The sequence below is a fragment of the Ips typographus genome, linkage group LG15 (genome assembly GCF_016097725.1).
Source record: "Ips typographus isolate SLU linkage group LG15, UJ_Ityp_2.0, whole genome shotgun sequence".
NCBI classification, from domain to species: Eukaryota; Metazoa; Arthropoda; class Insecta; order Coleoptera; family Curculionidae; genus Ips; species Ips typographus.
In genome coordinates, this window is record NC_138436.1 from 5,892,308 (window position 1) to 5,913,997 (window position 21,690).

The following is a 21,690-nucleotide window of genomic DNA, read 5'->3' on the forward strand; positions in this document are numbered from 1 at the left end:
GGGCAGTATTTGGTAAACGTAATTGTATCAAAAATGATTGAAAATAACTGATTATTACAATTTTTTCACACAACTTATAATTTGGGGTTATACCGCCAAGCCCATCTCAAATTGAAAACTCTTTATTGATCCTGCGGTTAAGTCAACATTTGTTTATCTGGGCAAGTGATTTTGGGGTAATGTTTAATTTAGATGGGATATTCAGCGAAGTGTTTGAAAACAATGGTTTCGGGGTGCACCAGTTCCATCTATCTGATTTTCGTGGGAGCGTCAATTACAAGTCTTCTGGACCGTGACCCAATTTCGAAAACACCTGGTTCCTGCTTGTTTTCTTCTTGGTGTCCTTAATATGCAAGCCGTTTAATCAAGCTGGAAGCGACTAAAGTATTATCGACTCAGAATTGCGGAGAAAATGGTGATGATGTGTCCATTTAACCGCTAGAGGAACGAATGAAATATTTAAATATCGCTGGATTATGTAATTAAAATCCTAACGAAGTCGGCGCTGAGTTTATTGCTGATGAAGTTTTACTAATTCGACTTAAATGAGTCCCTTGCGGCCCTACTCGGATATTTAACAGTCCCCATTCTAAAGAAAGGATCTACTTTATATTTAAACCTATATACTAATAGGCTATTTATATGGCCAATAATGTCCAGTTGGTAATGTCCAGCACTAAGGACTGATATAGAGGGGGTCAAAGAGCTTAGAACAGGACGCTATTTGTTGAATATAATGCCATAGGGCTGATGTGGCGCTATCACTTAGGCAAACTGCCTTAAGCTTCGTCAATTTGCCGAACCATGAAGCAATCCGGGCAACACTGTGTACATAAGTTAACAGAAGGCATTTGGCAGCATATATTTGATGCAGTTTGAAAATCAAACGATATCACTGCTAATTTAATTATTCATAAACTGTTCAATCGATTACAACAACATGAATTAAGCACTTTTTAAGCGCTATTAGTGAGGCACTTTGGATCAAGCTGCTTGTATTTACCGGGCGCTTTTAAAGTTAAATGAATCGTGGCAAATATACACAAAATCTATTGTATCTTATTTTGATACTCTTGTGGGTTCATCAATCACAATTTACACAAAGGCATTTTTATAATGGCCCCGGGCCATCTAAAAACGTTTTGATTTATTTCCTAAAGATCTAGCTAGCACAATGGAAAACGAAACATCATACAGATAAATTGACCAAATGATTCCTGTTTTGCACATAAGCTTCAATTTCGACGATGCACCAGACATAATAAACATGATGTACTCGAAAGTACGCATAGAATTACAATAAAAAAAAATACAATTTTATTGAGTACATTTTTTGGTTGGAATTGAGATGGATATACGAATTTTTTACGAAAAGTTTTGACAGTTTATTGTTGTTTTCCGCAATATTTACTAACAGAAATATGGTTTCAAGTACAGGGTATTTTAGTCAAGTAAGTTGATATTTTAAGATCACATAGCTTGATTTGATATCAAGTAGTTTCATTCTAGATGGATATTTGAAATAACATTAAGAGGTTTTAAGTAATTTGGTTTGGATATAGTTACGAATACTCGATAGGAGCATCCTTTGTTAGAAGAATAAAATAATACTAAAACTATATACAATTTTCCTTCTTGCAAAAAAAATGTAGAATCAATTTGTAACCCTCTGTATGGAGTAGGGGTGTTCCAACACTCGTCATACCAAACACACATAGTCACATATGGTCATGGTCTCGCTATGTAGACAAATGATAGACATTACATACCACATGTAATTTGAAGACAAAAAACATAACAGAGTATCCTGACGTCAGGAAGAGATTATCTTTGTTTACAAAGCAATTGAATACTAAAATTATTAGGTTAGTATAGTATGTAGGGCTAGATTTTTAATGGTTAACAAAATAAGGAAGTATATAACAAAAGGGTACTACTATACAGGGTTTACTGACTGAAAATTGACATAGTCACAAGATGTCAGAAGTTCCTGACATCTTCCTCAATCTTTTAGGGACCTCAGACAATTTTAAAAATATTATTGTAGGTTTAGGACACTTTAAGAGGCATCTGAAAACTCTTAGAAGGTTTCAGTAGTATTTAGAGGTCTCTGCCAATTAAATAAAAATCTTTGAAGGTTTAGGATACTACTGGTGGCATCTGGCAGGTCTTGAGAGGTTTTTAGAGACCTTTGGCAATTTAAAAAGAAATCTTAAAGGTTTAGAACACTTTTAGAGACATCTGGCATCTCTTGAAAGGATTGCAGTTGTATTTGGAGACCTCTGACAATTTGAAAAAATTTTTGACACACACACACACACACAAGTTTAGGACTCTAGTAAGGCATCTGACAACTCGTGAGCATATAGCATAAATTGGAATTACAAAATTTGTATCATCTAGCAAAGTAAAATAATTTTGGTTTAATTCAAAACGAACATACCCAACTGTTTTTGAAAATTATTTTCAAACTTATTGCAAGTCGGTCAATTGATTTAAATTTTGCATGTTAATAAGTTTCAATTTCGTTTGTTATCGCTTCTAAATTACATGGCAAATCTTATTATTAGTTTCAAGCCAATTTATACCCTGATGTATAAATCCTGTAGAGCATTAGTTAGGCGATTTGCTTCAAACAAATTTAAGCTAAAAAGATAATGTGTTTGCCGAATAATTTGTCATTAAGTGCAATTGGTAGGCAAATATGAAAAATACAAATTCAATTCAAAATAATTAACATTATCGAGGCTATGAAAGCAGGGAAACAAAATGGGTATTTATGTGTCCATTTAAGCTCGAATATTGTCACGAGGACGTGAAAGAATAAGCGCAAGTTAAAAAACAAAACGGGGTTTGTGTTTTATTATTAGAGCTGAGGGCGAATTGTCAGCAATCACTCCGCGGTGCGGTATTAAATTGCTTTCATTATACAAAATTTATGTCAATCATTACCATTGGATTTGACACCGGGATATGATATTTCACGATATATCGTGCAAAGGCAATGAACCACAGGTCAGATTAGGCAAAAAGGACGCATTGCAACGCCGAGTTTCTCCTTGTTATCGCCTGTTCCGGAATCCCGACATTTTGGTTTAATTCAAAACGAACATACCCAACTGTTCTTGAAAATTATTTTCAAATTTATTGCAAATCGGTCAATTGATTTAAATTTTGCATGTTAATAAGTTTCAATTTCGTTTGTTATCGCTTCTAAATTACATGGCAAATCTTATTATTAGTTCAAGCCACTTTAGACCCTGATGGCATATACAAATAAGTATATTGAGATACTGGTTTTCTTGAACCATCCTGTAGAGCATTAGTTAGGCGATTTGCTTCAAACAAATTTAAGCTAAAAAGATAATGTGTTTGCCGAATAATTTGTCATTAAGTGCAATTGGTAGGCAAGTATGGAAAATACAAATTCAAAATAATTAACATTATCGAGGCTATGAAAGAAGGGAAACAAAATGGGTAATTATGTGTCCATTTAAGCTCGAATATTGTCACGAGGACGTGAAAGAATAAGCGTCAGTTAAAAAACAAAACCGGGTTTGTGTTTTATTATTAGAGCTGAGGGAAAATTGTCAGCAATCACCCCGCGGTGCGGTATTAAATTGCTTTCATTATACAAAATTTATGTCAATCATTACCATTGGATTTGACACCGGGATATGATATTTCACGATATATCGTGCGAAGGCAATGAACCACAGGTCAGATTAGGCAAAAAGGACGCATTGCAACGCCGAGTTTATTCTTGTTATCTCCTGTTCCGGGATCCCGACACCTGAGGCGGCCCTAGCGGGTGTGGTGAGTATGTCACTCAAACTTGGCACCCAATAATATTGTCACGTTAAGGGGTAGCTCAGAGGGAAGAATACTCAGGTTTCCACAAGTAACCCACTTTTATTAGAACGTAATGAGTTAATGGCTAGACCATAATCTTACCCCCAGATCGCCAAGATGGCGGGGAGCATGATGTGGTCCGGTTTTAGGCAGGAAGAACAAGGGGGGCGACGCTTTATCGGGGATGAATGAACCCTAGACTTATGTCCGAGGGCATTCACCGAGCCGGTAAAGACGTGGAGAACCTAACAAAGGGAGGTAAGTAAGTACGGCAACTTATGCTGCTCGCCCACACTATTTCCTTTGCTAGGGCTGATCTAGGGTGTGGCACTTGGTCACCTACTGCTCCACGTTGCGTTGCACAATAGGCGTACACAGACTAACCCAGAGATCAGTCAGTGACCTCCCTCTGGGGAAGACCCCAGTGTTCGGTAATTTAGTCGAGTTACGGTGCATCTTTTATATTCGTCAGCGACCTCATTATGCTAACCTTGCTGACTGTGCTGGTTACTGGGTGTGCACCGTAACTACTGTGGTGTGACATCTCCCCCTTCCAACAAGTGTTCGCCCCGAACACTAAAAGCAAAACTTATACATAAAGTCTACATATGCTAATTTTAACCTTACTTTAAAACATCACAAATGTTACATTGGGTCACCTTTCAACCTTGCTGTTGCGTCTATCTTATTGCCTTCCTTATTAAGCGAAATTTACGTAAATTGCTCATTGTACCCTTCTTTGGCACCATCGTCTAAGTGGAAACGCTTCACCTAGGCTTCATCTCATCGTAGTGCCTTCTCTTGGCACTGTATTCTCTAAGCGGCAAACATCATCGCTTATCTTCATTTCTTCATACTGTGTCCTTTTGCGTGCTCCTTTAGCACACCTATCCTTGGACATGTATACTTCTTCCTAATTAACGTGAGCTCATTTGGAGATGCTTCTTCAGCCCGACTTATTAAAGACTTCGGGTGCACACGGGTGTAAGTAGAACCGTCCTGGCGGGACCCATCTGAAGATGTCAGCTTCTCCAAGACTTGCTGCTTTACTTCCTTAAAAGATATGGCAATTCGTTGATAGACGCAACAAGGTCGTCCGGTGGCCACTGAAATAAACAATATATATATTTTTTTAAATTAATAAACAAACACTTGACCTAGTTTTAAATAAACACACGATACTTGCACTATTTTGCTGTCTCAGCAAAGAACCTAGGTCAGAAATAGCGTCACTGGCTTAGAAAATTGAGACAATGTTATTACTAAACTGCAACTTTATCAAATTAATACAAATATACATATTATTGTGCTCATCTGCACTGCATAGACTGTTGCTTTAGGGCGTCCTCCAGGTCGCTCTTGACTTTTCCCTACTCGATTCGGGCAAACGCGAGCCTGTAAACCGGTCCTTCACAATCTTCAACATCTTCATTTTTCGGAGGGTCATAGCGTCAGGGGCAGAGCTGGGGTGTGACTACTGATATGAAGATCAGTAGTCCGAAATCAAACGAGGCGCCTCCACCATGTCACGTTAAGGTGTAGCTCAGAGGGAAGAATACTCAGGTTTCCACAAGTAACCCACTTTTATTTAAAACGTACTGACTTAGTGGCTAGACAGTAATCTTACCCCCAGATTGCCAAGATGGCGGGGACAACATTGATCACCGTAATTCAGGTATTTTAGTTTGTTTAAGTATCAGATTGCTTCGTAATTAAAATTTGATTCTATATGTAATGTTACCCAACTTTGATTTTTTTAGCGTCAGCTTTCATATTGTGATTCAATTATATTCTTTAAATAGATAGTTGTGTAAAGGTACTACAAACTTAAATGGACTTATGACTTCTGAAACAGAAATCTAAGAATCTTACCCTTATATGGTCACTTTGTAAAGATACAACTTTAATTACTAGGAATATAAATTACATTCACAGGAACAATAGTACAATGGTCTAAGGTTTTAAAATATTTCGCAACTGCGGTCAAGTGAACATGTTTATTTTACAGATCGGTGACCTTTTGGGGGCTACAAACCTTGGTACGCAAAAGTGCGAGAAAAACATGTCTTTTTATTAAACTTCCTGAAATGTTTCATAAAATTAATTTCGCTTGTTTTTTGTTCTTCGTTCAATTTCAGTAATCAGCTATTAAATTTACTTTTATATGCCTGCGGAAATGTAGACGATACGCAGAATAGCAGACTCAATTTAAGTGAGGCGGTAAGGGCTAACAATAACCAACCCTCTTTAAATTTGCTGTCTTCATACAGTTCACAGTATTTTGCTGAAACAGAGTATAATGACTGTATAGAGATGATCAATGTAAGTTTTTCTACTATCGATATTTATTACTTTTCAGACGTCAACAGTACTTCAAAATGCAGTTTGCGTGACAGGATATTGTAGCTTTGTTCAGTGTTTGCGAAGAATCAACTCGGAAAGATTAATAAGTACCTTATATTTCTTGAATATAAAATCGATATTATTCACTCAGTTATGCAATTCGAACTCGTGGCGAAAAAATCGCATATTGGTCGCAAATTTCACAGAAAATAATAAAAACATCAGACCAAACAACGATAGCCCAAAAATCTGAATATTTTATTACATAATTACAACACTTTGTTTAGCCGATGATAAGGCTGACACATTTAGATATATTTTTGATTTCCTAATCGTTACTTGAATAACGCAAACATTTTAGAACGCGAATTCCCCAAAACACTAACTACGGCAGTGATAACAGAGCAATCAGAATAATATGATTTTCTTGGTAATTTCAAAACAGTGATTTTAGTATAATTTGTGTCAATGAAATTATCTTTGTGGCAACCTCTCAGAATTCTTTAGATATCGCTTTGTAACTTCTTTTCGTTAAATAGATCTGTTGATGTAGTCATTTAAAAACGTGATATTGCACTGTTTTTTTCTCTTAATGAAAAGAGTCAAAACTAGGGTTGACTATTAACAAGTTTGCCTGTTAAAGTACCCACATTCCCAAACATCGAAGAATCGTTATTTTTTGTGACATTTTCCAAATTTGGACACTTAATTAATTAGGATATTTATATGATACAATATTTTTTATTTAATTTATTTTAGACTTACACGGTAAGGATACAATGCCTACTTAACAAACACATTGATCAGACCGCAGTTAAACATTAATAATTACTATTATTAACGCTACTAATCATTAGTACATACGAATAATATACTTATCAAAAATTATGTATTACATAAATATGTAATATGTAAATTATCTTGTTTTCATAGCTTGACTGTTTTTATCATAATTTGTTACTTAAAATAATTATCAACCAAAAATAAATTTCCAGAAAAAGTACCTAATCAATTTAATAATTAATGGGAATGTAAATTTTGCAGTTGAATGACTTATCGAAATTTACGGGTTTAATAAGGAATGTCAGTAAGGACGGGGATTTTCCTTTTTTTTGTTGAAAGTTTCCCTTTCATGGCGTGTAACTTCCGGGAAATTTTACAGTTGGAAAATTACCGCTTTTAGATCGCTGGTTATTAAAACCGGCTAACTGAACAATGAAGGAAGAATTAATTATTGTTTTTAAAAACTATGTTAATTTTATGAAAGGAACTTATGAAGAACTGGAGTAAATTAAAGCATTGATTTGAACAAAGCTTACTTAACATAACTCAACCACTCAAGCTTGTTGAGTGGTATTTAGATGCCCCTGGCATTTTCAATTTTTTTTTTGAGGTTTGTGGCAATTTTAGAAATTTCTTGGAGGGTTTAAAAAACTTCTAGAGACTTCTGGCAATTTTTGGGTGGTTTTCAGTAGTATTTAGAAGACTCTGAAAGTTCTAATATGATTTTATAGGCTTTTTATTTGGAAGGGTTTCGTTGTTTTGAGTGGCTTACACATTTGGACTTTGTCAATCTTGCCAAGTTTTTCAGCTGTGACGTCATACTACTTTTGTTTGATTATCGGTATAAATTTAATAATTAAAAAAAAAACCGCCTTGTATATTGAACAAGAATGACATTGCAGCATGTTTGATGGTATTCTAATAATATCTTATCGCCTAGAATTAAATCCAAACAATACTCATGTTTCGTTAGTTTTTATATTATTATCTCTCTTATGCTTTCATTTTCAGATTAGTCAATGTTACTCTGAATCAAGCCAGGACAATCCTGCTGAAGAACAACAGGATCAAGTAATTCTTTACAAAAATATAACTTCGTGTATTTTGACTATCGCTAGATGCTCCTCTATCAACCCGATTACTGGTCAATCACAATCCAGTACTATCACTACGGTGAATTACAATTCGTATGGACAACCACGCTATTCAACTAGTTTAGTATCAAACGCTTTGCAGATTAATCCTTCAGGAGACTTAAGAATATTGGCTTTACCTGCCACAAGAACAATTCAAGACATTTATTTATGTCCATTTCAAGCTAATTTAAGAGAATCTACTTAGTGAGGGTACAACTGTTGATGTTTTATATTTATAAATATTATATTACTGTTGAATATTTATAAATATTAGGTCTTTGATTAGGGTTCGAAGGTGTAAACAACCCCAATCAAGGAACTGCTTTTGTGATGTAAATTAGTTCAGATTTAGTAGAAAATCGAATGTACAGTGACATCTACTGTTAAGAAATGGCGCTGAAATAAATACTTATTAATCTATACTGTATGGTGTTGTGATTTCCTATCTCAAAAGTATTAGATGTTCATCAGCTGAAGCTATCGACACTCAATAGATGGTGCCACGACGCCATATGTCACTCAGTACCCCAACATAAGATGGTGCTCTCTTTTCAGCTACCATATGGAGATGAAGATTGAAGATTGCTTATTACTTTGACGAATTGATCTTGACCATAGTTTTGACTATCGGTTTTGGTTTTTGGACTTTTGCGCATTTTTGTAGTTGGTGTTAGCAGTTAGCGTCCTTTTTTCGAAATAACGCAAACTACAACTTATTGACAGATCGATAAAACAGTTAATTTTAAAGAATATTTATTATTTGTAGGCTCCGCCCAGTTGCCTGCCAATGTGTCCAGCTACCAACTTTCCAGCGGTTCACTTACTATATAGTTCATACTGTTACGATTTTCCCGTGGGTTCACACAAAATCAATTTAACTCAACAATTAACTTATTTATTTACACTTCAAAACACTCCGTACAATAATTAACACAGCTATTAAAAACACTACTACGATTCCACAATTACTCCGCTATTTAAACTTTACCGCGTTCCCAAATTCACTACTACTCTACTCTACTCTCCTCGACGCCGCTTCTTTTATATTCACAAACCACGTTCTAGAATGACCGCGAAACGCTTCGCGATTTGCTTCGAATCTTCCAGGTGCGGCGCTTCCTAACTGTGGCCTACTTTAATACGCACCCGGCCAGATATTGCGGCGCATCGGTTTCATCGAGTATCGAGCATAGTAGGCCCAAACCGTAACAATACATACAATAATAGAAGTTATTAAAAAAATATGAATGATCCTAAGAAATTTGTGAAAAATACTCTTTTTAGTCCTTCAGTGACTGGGAGTACCTACGAGGACTTCACACAACATGCTATTTTTCTCCCTGCTATGGAAAAACCACCACCAAAACCTGTAGTAAATATTGTTCCTGTAAATAATTTGAGTACTAATATTAAACTTTTTCAATTTAAATTAATTTTGCTATTTAGCTAGTTTTGTTTATTACTGTACTATGAGTAATAACAAGTTCCTGTGTGCCTTTTATGATTGCTCACTCAACTTGTCAAAGTTTTAATTTGAAAAAAGAAGAATCTTGAAACTTAGTATAACAATTCCTTGACTTAACAGGTGTTAAATCATTATTTCCATCAAAAGTAAAAGATTTGCAATTTATGGGTTATTTGACTTGCATAATCATCTCTTTCAGTATACCCTCAATCAATGCCATAGGAGATCATCATGCCATTATCATGCTAGAGCAATATTTGTTAGAGAAATTAAGGTCATTGTAGAAGAAGTGAATAAATACTCTATATTAGAGATATTGATATTATTAATCAAATAACAAAATTATATTATTTATTTTCCAAAGTAAGATTCATTAGTCCTTTCACATAATTTTATTCAATGACAGAAATTTCTGTATAGATGCCTAACCTGGCTAGGAAAATTCAAGGACAGCCGAGCGAAGCTCCCTAGATGGGCGCTCTTGCTGCAGGAATTTTCTTTCACAATGGAGCACGTTAAAAGGAAGGAGAACCAGCTGCCAGACCTGCTCAGTCGCCAACCAGAGGAGGCAGACTACGAGCCAGAACCAGACAATGAGCGTTTGTTACCGCCCAGTGGACCTGAGGTAGAGGAAGAAGAACCAACCACCTGTTGTGCAGAGACAAACTCGGAGGAGGTCACGGTGTCAGCTGTGGCCATCGACGAGCTTTACGAGAAAGTGGCCAGGGCGCAACTGAGAATCGACTTCTATCCTACTACAGTCAGGATAATACAAGCGCTCAAACAAGCACCGGAACTAGGACCAGTAAAAGAACGCCTGCTACGGGAGTTTGACGCAATAGACGGGTTACTGTGGAGAAGAAACCCAGCAGGAGATCGATTGGCCGTCCCGAGGTAAGTGGTCCTTGCTGTGATCCACAGGTTCCACGATGAGGACGACATTGCACATCCCGGCACGGCAGAAACCACTAGAAGAATTTCGGACAAATTCTTCTTTGGACACCTTTCCCAGACCGTGAAAAATTATGTGAGGAAGTGCATAGTTTGCGGAATAGCAAAAACCCAACAGAGACAACAGAATGCCCCCAGAGACCGCGATCTCCCAAATACCCTTGGGAGATGATATCCATAGACGTCCTAGGACCTTACCCAGAAGCGGTAAGGACTAAGAACAGGTTTATCCTGGTTATTGAGGACGTCTTCACTAGATGGGTGGAAGCATTCAGTGGAGATAAGTTTGAGGCCAAGGACTTAGTCAGGATCCTCGAGACGGAGATATTTCCCCGGTATGGAATCCTCAAATATTTCGTCTCAGACAACGGCCCAATCTTCATCAGTAATTGAATTGAGAGAATGTGCGAGAGGTTTGGGATCACCCAACTACACTCAGCTGTCTGGCACCAGAGAACGAATGCGGTAGAACGGAGGTGCCAAGAGCTCAAGAAAGTCCTCCGTGTCCTACTGTTGGGCAAGGAGCCAAACTAGTGGGAAAAAGTAGCAGTAGTTTTTTTTTTGTCCGCGACAAAATAGAAGAAACTGAAAAATTATGAAAACAACAAGGTGAGGAGGAAATTGAACCATAACACGTGAACAGACCATAGTTAAAATTTATAAAAAAGGAACATAAATGTTCTAGTGTTTTCTTGTTTCTTTTAATGTGTCATAAGGAATAGAGGTTTAAAAATTAAGATAAAAGAAAACTTGCAGTACTCTGCAATAATTCAATTAAACAAAAATAGTAGTCGAAAACGACAAATCTGAAACGTATTATTTCAGAGTTTGATGAAACAAAGCAGTCTTGACGATCAAGAAGCTTTGGGAATGGAATGGAAAATCCCCATGCCAAGCGAAAATGGCGACAAAATTACTGATATAGAGTATGATAAAAGACGACCGAGCGATAATAATGAGGCTAGCCAAACGTTTAACAGTCACATTTTAAATATGTACAACGTGCAAGTATCACCTCCGCAAGATAATGCACCCATTGCAAAAGGACTACCTTGGAAACCGAAAGTTTGACAGAAAAACATAGAAGCATTTTTGGATGCCCCCTGGATAAAGTTTTTAGGATACACATCACCTGGTGATTCTGAAACGTTATTCCACTTACCTCAGCCTATTCACGAGAAAATGGGAATTTTGAAAGAGGTGAGCAAACTCTCTAAGAATCGCATGCTAAACTTAACAAGAGATATTTTAGCATTCGTACACATCTCTAGAAAGGGAAGACCTGGAGAATAGACATGACACTTTCAACATGTATAAAAAGGTCAGAGAAGTAGCAGGTTTATACAATAAAAATACCACTAACATGCTAGTAGACACTGAAGGTAAAAATATCTTAGATGAAAAAGAAATCCTTGGAACATGGCTCAAATACATAAATGAGCTGTTTGATGATAATAGACCGAATGAACCCAACTTCGATGACCACGCAAATATAGACGGAGGGCCAGAAATTCTCAAGAGTGAGGTTCTATTTGCAATAAAATCCGCAAAAACCAAAAAAGCCACCGGACCTGATGACATCCCAACAGAGCTGTTACAAATGATCAAAGAGGAAAACATTGGAATCTTGGTCAAACTGTTTAATGCGGTGTACGCGACTGGAGACATACCGGAGGATTGGCTGAAATCCGTATTCATTCCAATTCCGAAAAAACAACGGGCAAAACGATGCAGTGAGTATAGACTAATAAGCCTTATGAGCCACACCTTGAAGGTCTTTCTCAAAATTATCCACGCGAGGATAAGGGCCAAATGTGAGGCAGATTTGGATGAAACCCAATTTGGATTTAGAGACGCTTTAGGAACTAGAGAGGCACTGTTTGCTCTGAATATACTACTACAAAAATGCCGTGACCAACGCAAGGACGTTTTTGTGTGTTTTGTTGATTACGAGAAGGCCTTCGACAGAGTACAACACATACAGCTTATAAACATCTTAAGGAACATGGAAGTGGACAACAGGGACGTTAGAATTATCGAAAATTTATACTGGAGACAGAAGGCAGCAGTACGACTAAACGGAAAGCTCACAGAAGAAAGTCAAATCCTACGAGGCGTCAGACAGGGCTGCATACTGTCACCACTGCTTTTTAACATATTGTCACGTTAAGGGGTAGCTCAGAAGAAGAAAACCACAGGTATACAGGTAAGCCGTTTTTATTTAAGACAAATCAACAAAGGTCTTACCCCCAGATTGCCAAGTAGGCGAGGATCATGATGTGAGGAGCGTCTGAAGGGTTTCGCGGAGGGCGCACGCTTACCGGTGGTGAATAGAACCCTAGACTAGTGTCCCAGGGCATTCACCACGCCGAATAAGACGCGTTGGTACTGTCAAAGGGAGATAAGTCGGTACGGCAACTAATGCTGCTCGCCCGTGCTATTTCCTTTGACAGGCTGATTTCCGGGTGCTTGCACTTGGTTACCAACTGTTCCACTAGAAGCTACACAGATGGTAATCCCAGACTATCCCAGAGATCAGTAGTCTGTACGTGCTTTTGGTACCGTATTTATACTCACATCATGACCCCAATTCTCCAATCTTGCTGACACACACATGGTACTGGGGGAGACCGGGGCAACTTAAGGTAACGGCACCTAGTGTAATGTCTATGTTACATGCCCCTCCCCTACAAAGTGTTCGCCCCGGACACTAAGATACCCTAACTGTACAATTCTAACATCGCCTATATACTAATAGGTGGGTTTATGTGGTGGAACGAATCCTTTATTTATCAAAAGTCTTATAATCTAAGCCACTAATCATATTGTGCGCCCGAGGATTTGCCTGAACGTTCCAGCATCCTTGGCCGCTACTCAGTTCACGGATACCAAGGCTACTAGCTCACGGGTCGTACTGGTGCTGTCATCTATTGGCGCCTGCTGTGAAACCGTTTATTGGCCGGTGGTTCGTCTCGGTCCGGTGTCTGGGTTGTGTGCTCGGTGGCGTTGTTTTCGTGTGGCCCGGTATCATGCAAAAAGATATGTTTATATATTTTTTTCTTAAAAATATGTGTTCATTAACGATAATTATGTTCTACTACCTTACTAATTTCCCTTACTCTGAATTGTCTACCCTTTTTTTTGTACTGCTACTACTGCTACGAGGATTTGGGCGCCCTGTGTTCCTCATCATCCCCCTCTTCTTCTTCTTCTGATATGTCCCCCAATGTCCATTCGTCATAGAATGGTAGTATTCTGCCTATGTGTACCACATCAGTTTTTCTGCCTCCCTCTTGCTTTACCTCGTAATTTACCTCGCTTATTTTTTTTGTAACTCTATATGGCCCAAACCACCTTAACAACAATTTCTCGCTCTTGCCCACTTTTCTTATTGGTATAAATATTTTTACTCTATCTCCGACTTCATATTCCCCCTCTCTATGCCTAGAGTCGTAGAGTTCCTTGTCTTTCCCTTGTTTTTTCTGAATGTTGTCTACGGCCAACGCTCTTATCATTAACGCTTTTTCCCTTAACTCTTTGGCGTTTACGCTCGTTTCTTTATCCAAGAGAGCAGCATCCAATGGCAGCGTCGGGCTTCGTGCAAATATTAATTCGAAGGGCGTGAATTGCGTCGTTTCTTGTTTCGCCGTGTTGTACGCGAAGGTAACGAAGGGCAGGTATGAACACCAGTCCGTTTGTTCTGTATTGCAATACAGCGACAGCATGTCGGCTAATGTTTTGTTCAACCTTTCCGTTAGCCCATTGCACGACGGGTGATATGCTGTGGTGAAGGTGCTTTGGATGCCCATTATTTGTTGAAGCTCTTGCACTATCTCGGACTGGAAAACCTTTCCTCTGTCGCTCAGAATAGTGCGGGGCACACCATGTATTAAGAGCACTTTTTCTAGCAAGAATTTTGCTACCGGCCCTGCCTTGCCGTTGGGTAGAGCTGCAGTTATCGCGTACCTAGTAGCGTAGTCGGTTACCACCACAATGGTTGTTTTTCCCTGACTGCTTTTTCGAAAAGGACCCAACAGATCTATTCCCAGCTGATCAAACACTTGTCCCACTTGAATAGGCTGTAGTAGCCCTAGGGGTTTTCTGTTTGAGGGTCCTTTCCTTGCTTGGCAATCCCTGCATCCCCGGATGTATTTGTGCACATCCTTCACCATGTTGTCCCAGTAGTATTTTGGACTTAGTCTACTCAGAGTTTTGGTCATACCCATGTGACCACTTGTGGGTGCGTTGTGGGCTTCCCATAGCACTTCCTCCCTTAGTGCTCGTGGTATTACGAGCGCATATTCTAAGCCGTCCTTATCTGTGGTGGCTTTGTATAATATGTTGTCCTTTACCCTGAAATTCTTTGCCTTTCGTCGCGTTATTGCGTCGCTGTTGCTGTTTTCAGGGTCTATGATTACTTCTTTTAATTCCCTTAGATCCTTGTCTCTGTTTTGTAGTTCGTCCATCTTTACTGTCGAGATGGTGAAGGTGGGCACGTCATCTAATTCCTCGATTTCCATATTATCTATATGTAGGGCGGGGTTGCGCGATAGACAGTCTGCGTCTTGATGCTTGCTGCCTTTCTTGTATACCACCGAGTAGTCGAACTCGGCTAGTTTTAGTGCCCACCGAGCTAACCGCCTAGAGTGGTCTTTTATGTTATGTATCCAACAGAGAGCATGGTGGTCGGTGACTATTACCACTGGTCTTCCGTAAATGAGATGTCTCAAGTATGTCATTCCCCATACAGCGGCCAGCAGTTCCAGTTCACTTATAGAATAGTTTTTCTCAGCTTTTGACAGTGACCTGCTTATGTATGCTATGGGGTGGTTTTGCTTGTCATCTCCTTCCTGCAATAGTATCGCTCCAATGCCCTCTGTGCATGCATCTGTGTGGAGTGTACACCCGATATTAGGGTTGTAGTGTTTCAACACCGGGGCTGTTGTCAGCCGTTCTTTCAGTTCCTGAAATGCCTTTTCTTGTTCTGTGCCCCAATGAAATTTGTTTTTCTTTGTAGCCTCGTGCAGGGGCCGCGCCAACACTGAATAATTTTTTATGAACTTCCTGTAGAAGTTGCACAAGCCCAGGAAACTTTGAAGTTCTTTCGTTTTCTTCGGCGTCGGGAATTCTTTAATCCCTGCTAACTTCCCTTCTTCGGGGTATATGCCTTCCCCGCTTACTGTATAGCCCAGTATTCTTACTTGCTCCTGCAGATACTCGCATTTGCTGGGTTTAAGCGTGAGGTTAGCTTCTCTCATTCTTGTGAATACTTTTTCCAGCTTCTTGATGTGATCCTCTAGGTTTTCGGAGAATATTATTATGTCGTCTAAATATATCAGTATTTCTCTCCACTTGATCTCTAAAAACTTTGTCTGCTAGCTGCTGGAAGGTGGCTGGGGCGTTGCAGAGTCCGAAGCTTAGTACATTGAACTCATACGAGCCATGGCCTTGTGCTGTGAAAGCCGTATATTGCTTTGAAGATTCTTCGATCGGAATCTGCCAGTACCCCGAGAACATGTCCAGTGTCGTGAAATATCTGGCGTTTCCTAGATAGGTCAATATATCATCTATCTGCGGTAGGGGGTAGCAGGATTTCTTTGTCACCGGGTTAATGGTTCTCTTGTAATCCACACAGAATCTGGTGGAACCATCCTTTTTCTTAACTAGGACTACCGGGCTTGCCCAGGGTGAATGGCAGGGTCTTATTACCCCACAGTCTAACATTTCCTGTATCTGGGCATCTATTATTTCCCTTTCGTTCTGTGAGACTCTGTACGGGCGGCATTTTACTGGTTTGTTCTCAGTTACCTCTATCTTGTGTTCGATAAGGTTTGTTTTGCCCATGAACTTAGGTGATTTGCAGAACACGTCTTCATAACTCGCTAATAATTGCTTTAACTTTTCTTTAAAGCGTCCTTCTGGTATGTGTTCGAGCTTATGGTCCTCTAGGTTCACCTTTTCATCGTTCGATTGGCGGACCGAGAATACTTGACTGGACGCCGTTTCTTTTTCCATCTTTGCTATGGTGGTACCTTTATACACTATTCTTGGCGTTGGGCCGACGTTTTTGAGCTCTATCGTAGGGCTCTCTCCGTCTTGCCCGTAGTTGCCCAGCAGGTGGTTCCTGATTAACCAGTTTTAATTAGGTACCACGTGTGTTCCCTCTGTTGGGGTATTTTGCGGTCCTGTTGTTATTGTTCTTGTTTCGCCAGGCATGATGACCACATCTTCCGCAGCCCTTAATTTAGTTTGTTCTGGCGGGATTTCAAAGTAGTTAGGTAGGACTTCCCATCCTATTTTTGCTTTGCTGGCGCGTGTTTTCCTCTTTCCTTTTCCTTTCGATATCCAGATCTTTATGTTAGTGCCCCTAAACGCGTCTGTTAGTATTTCCTTGCTGGTTAGCCAGCTTGTGGGATCGTCTCGTTGGCTTAATCTTGGTAAGGCGATGCTCCTAATCTCGTGTTGATTCGCCCATTGTTTCAGTGCCGTGCAGCATCTTCTGAACGGTTCGATGGCGACTGAATGGGCGTTTTCCTCTTTGGCCGTCATCTGAACTATCTGTCGGCCGTTTTTTGAGAAGAAATCCAGTTCTCCCAGGTGGGAGTCATTTATTTTTTCTACCCCTGCGTGGCTTCTGATTACTCTAGCAATACCCCCGTCGTTGCAGGGTGTCGTGGACACTGTAAATGCCCATGCCGTGCTCTTGGGGAAGGAGAAAATTGATCTGGGCACCTCGTGTATGCTAGGCTCTGGTAAACGAGAATTTGCTTGCTTTTTCCTGTTTTTTCCTTCTTTTGCTTGCTGGGTTGCTTTGCTTGGGTTATTATTATTATTTTTCCTGTTTTGCGGGTGTAAATGTGGGTTTTGTTTGCTTGTGCTTTTTGTTTGATGGCTGAAACTTATGGTCAACCCTTCTTCAAGTGTTAACGTTTTCTTTGCCATGTCGATTGTCGCCTTTGTATCCTCCAAGAATTCCATTCCCAAGATGAGTGGTTGGGGTGGGTTTCTTAGTATGGTAGCTCGTATTTCCCATTTTCCTACGTGGTTCCCTACTATTTCTAGTGATGTTTTTGTTTCCCCCAGGCTGGGGATTTTCTGGCCCCCTGCCGTGAGCAGGAGGAGGTATGGTGGTCAGGTAGGTGGAGTATCTTGTGCTTCTTTGCTTGTTTTCTATTAGGCGATCGCTTACTATGTTCAGCTCCGCCCCTGTGTCTATTATTGCTGGTATAAAGAATCCATTTAAAATAACGTTGATTGTCAATACTTTAGTGCGCGTTGGCCCCCAAGTGGAGAGGGTGACGGGACTCAATTTTGCCACCCTTCGAAGTTTGGGTGATGCGGTCTGCTTCTGCAGTCTGTGGCAAAGTGCCCAATTTTTCCGCAGCTATAGCATGCTGGCCTATTGTCTCGTGCCCTCGTGCTAGGGTAACGCCTTTGAGGCGGGGGTGTGCGCCTTGTGTCGTATTCTCTCCTGGGCGGTGGCAGGGCCTTTTCGCCTGCATAAGGGTGGTGGTTTTCGTACCGTGCCGGTTCTCTGAAGCCCGAGTGATCGTATGCTTGGCGCTGCGGCCGGAATGTTGGTGTAGCGGGCCGTGGGGGTGGTTCTGTAGGGGCGTTATCTATCGTGATGCATAGCAATTTAATTTCTTTTAATGATCTAGGTGGCTGATTGGGAAAATGCGTGAGCCAGTAGTACTTAGCCTTTGTTTCGGTCGTCAAACCGTTTTGAAAAATCTCTTGGAATTCCCCGAAATCGACTTCCCGCTTGTATTCTTCATAAAGGACCCTTAGATCGTAGAAATAGTTCTTCGTGGGTTCTAAGGGACCCTGTGTTCTTTCTCGAACCTTCGCAAGTAGTCGTAGGCTACTGTTATCGTCGCAGAATTCATTTTTGAAGGCCTGACATATGAGGGACCAATTACTGTCAGGGTGACCTTCTTTGTATTCTGTGTACCATATATTTGCAGCCCCCTGCAAGAAGGAGTGAAAGTATAGAATTTTTAGGCCATCATTCCAATTGTTGGCCACGGCCATTCGGTCGTATGTCGCTATGAATGATTGCGCTGAATCTGTGCAAGGGTTGTATGTCGGGGGGCTGATGAATTGTGGCAAAGCGGGCGTTTTTTCTCCTGTTTCCACTGTGGAGATTGTGATGTTTGCCATTGTTCCGGTGTGCGCTTCTAATTCCTTTATTATCCTTTGGGGGTGTATCTGTTCACGTATCGTTACGTTCTCTTCGTTTTCTGATTCTTCGTTTTCGCTTTGTCTTTCGTCTCTTTTTTCTGTTATTGTTGCGTCTTTTTGACGTACCAAGGTCAGGGTGATATATCTCGGTGTTCCTTCTGTATCCTGACTCCGTATGTCCCCTACACTTGAGCTTCTGTGCCTTGGTGCAAATGGGCTGTCAGTCTTTGCGGATCTCAAATTGTACCCTTTATTCATTCCCTTTTTCCTGCGCCGTTAACTGCGTCTGCGAGGGCGTGTCCACCAATTTGGAGATTAGCAGACGGGGATGAAACGAGGCGCCTCCACCATGTCACGTTAAGGGGTAGCTCAGAAGAAGAAAACCACAGGTATACAGGTAAGCCGTTTTTATTTAAGACAAATCAACAAAGGTCTTACCCCCAGATTGCCAAGTAGGCGAGGATCATGATGTGAGGAGCGTCTGAAGGGTTTCGCGGAGGGCGAACGCTTACCGGGGGGTGAATAGAACCCTAGACTAGTGTCCCAGGGCATTCACCACGCCGAATAAGACGCGTTGGTACTGTCAAAGGGAGATAAGTCGGTACGGCAACTAATGCTGCTCGCCCGTGCTATTTCCTTTGACAGGCTGATTTCCAGGTGCTTGCACTTGGTTACCAACTGTTCCACTAGAAGCTACACAGATGGTAATCCCAGACTATCCCAGAGATCAGTAGTCTGTACGTGCTTTTGGTACCGTATTTATACTCACATCATGACCCCAATTCTCCAATCTTGCTGACACACACATGGTACTGGGGGAGACCGGGGCAACTTAAGGTAACGGCACCTAGTGTAATGTCTATGTTACAATATATTCAGATTAAATCTTTAAACGGGCTTCACAAGAACAAGAAATGGGAGTACAAATCAATGGAGAATATATAAATACGATACGATATGCTGACGACACTGTCATCTTGAGTGACAAACTAGAAGACCTGCAACATCTACTAAACTGTGTAAACGCAGAAGGGCAAGAAATGGGGCTCAACATAAATATCAATAAGACAAAATTTATGGTCTTTAGTCGACAACCACATCTTGATGCTTCACTGCAGATCAATACGAAGAATATAGACAGAGTAACCCAGTTTAAGTACCTTGGGTGTTATATCACCGAACAACTGAATCCAGATAGAGAAATAAGATGCAGAATAGAGACAGCCCGAACAACATTCCAAAAAATGAAACCACTATTCTGCAATGATAATCTGAAACTAAAATTACGGCAGAGAATGGTAAAATCCTACATATGGTCAGTGTTACTATACGGGGCAGAGGTCTGGACCATTAAGGCCGCTACAGTTAATCGGTTAGAAGCGTTTGAGATGTGGCTACACCGGCGAATGCTGAGAATACCCTGGACAATTATGCAGACCAACGAAATGGTGCTAAACAGGGCCGATGCAACACGTTTGCTGCTAAATACAGTTAAGTGCAGGAAAATCTCATATCTTGGACATATCTTCAGAGGAGAGCGATACAGAATCCTACAACTGATCATGATGGGAAAAGTGGAAGGACGTAGAGGAGTAGGAAGAAAACAGGCTTCCTGGCTGAGGGACATCCGTGAATGGACCGGTATACGCAGCGCAGAAGAACTGTTTCGATTGGCGCAGAATCGAGAAAGACTTGCCCAAGTAATTGCCAACGTCAGGGGGACCTGACACGGCACTTGAAGAAGAAGACACATCTCTAGCTGAGCTCCAAATTAAGACAAGAGGAAATAGCTAGAAATCCAATATCGACTACAGAGCCTGAAGTGGAGGACAATCCAACTGAGAATTTGTACTATGTTGCCGAATTTACCTCAATATATGATTGCTTAATTGAAAATCTGCGCCAACTTCCAAAGCTGAAACTGACTCAATCAACATTATGGCTGACGTTTTGCCAGGGTTTTGCGATTATGTTGAATTATCACGCTAATCTATTTTTTTTTCAGAATGACCGTGTTGCAGGTTATGAAACTAGGCATTGACGTTCGTTGTCAACAGACCTACAGAAACAACATTTCTATTATTAAAACACTTTAAACTAAAGATGGAGTAAATGCAATATTTTTTTAAGAAATTTAAAGCTTAAGAAAAGTCACCTCTGACTTTCATGATTCCATTCGACGCTTAAGAGTAGTCACGTGACATTTGTAACTGAATTCAATAATTAAAAACAATCACGAAACATTTTTAGGTTTCCTGTTTATGATAAAAATGGTAACGTGACCTTAAGGATACTCTCTTGATTTGCTACATTGACATCTAATTTTTTCAATTAAATTTGACTTACTGTTTACTTTCCATTTAGATGCTTGTGTGTGTTTAAACCGGCACCATTTCTAAAGTATAGCTTAAAAATTTGACGTAACTTTACGTTTTCAAATTTTTGAATATGCAAATCAAATATTTGGGAAGACAGTGGTGTAAATCCAACAAGAAAACCATTAGTGCCATATATCAAAAAGTTTGCCAACGCCTTAGCGACGACTGGGCTTACGGCAACGGTATGTATATTCACGTTTAGAGGTTGTTATGTGAATAATACATTTATGCAAGACCATGGAATTTCCAAGCTGAAGAGTGCTCTCTCAGAGCTTCAGTAGATCGGTTTAACAATCGTCGTTATACACAAGTGCACGTGAGTTTTATTACTCCAGTTTTATTAAAAAGACTATAAATCTTTTTTTACCGGATAGTGAATTTGAACCTATTGACAACAGTTGTGAGTGAGTCACTACGGCTTGTGGCTTGAATAATAAATATTTAAAAGTGCTGAATAAAAGCGCAACTTTCTCCACAATATATTTATTAGATCCTCAAATTGTGGAAACAGTCATAACGCCCTAAATGTTTCGAGCATATAGATGCTCATCTTCAGAAACTTCCAGAGGATGATGGACAGGTTCCGATCAGGACTTTC

The 21,690-nt window shown here is 40.0% G+C and overlaps 1 pseudogene; it reads left to right on the plus strand.

Annotated features, from left to right (window-relative positions):
- Positions 1-20,810, plus strand: part of LOC145738117 (striatin-interacting protein 1-like) — a 132,899-nt pseudogene extending 112,089 nt beyond the window's left edge.
- The last annotated feature ends 880 nt before the right edge of the window (positions 20,811-21,690 follow it).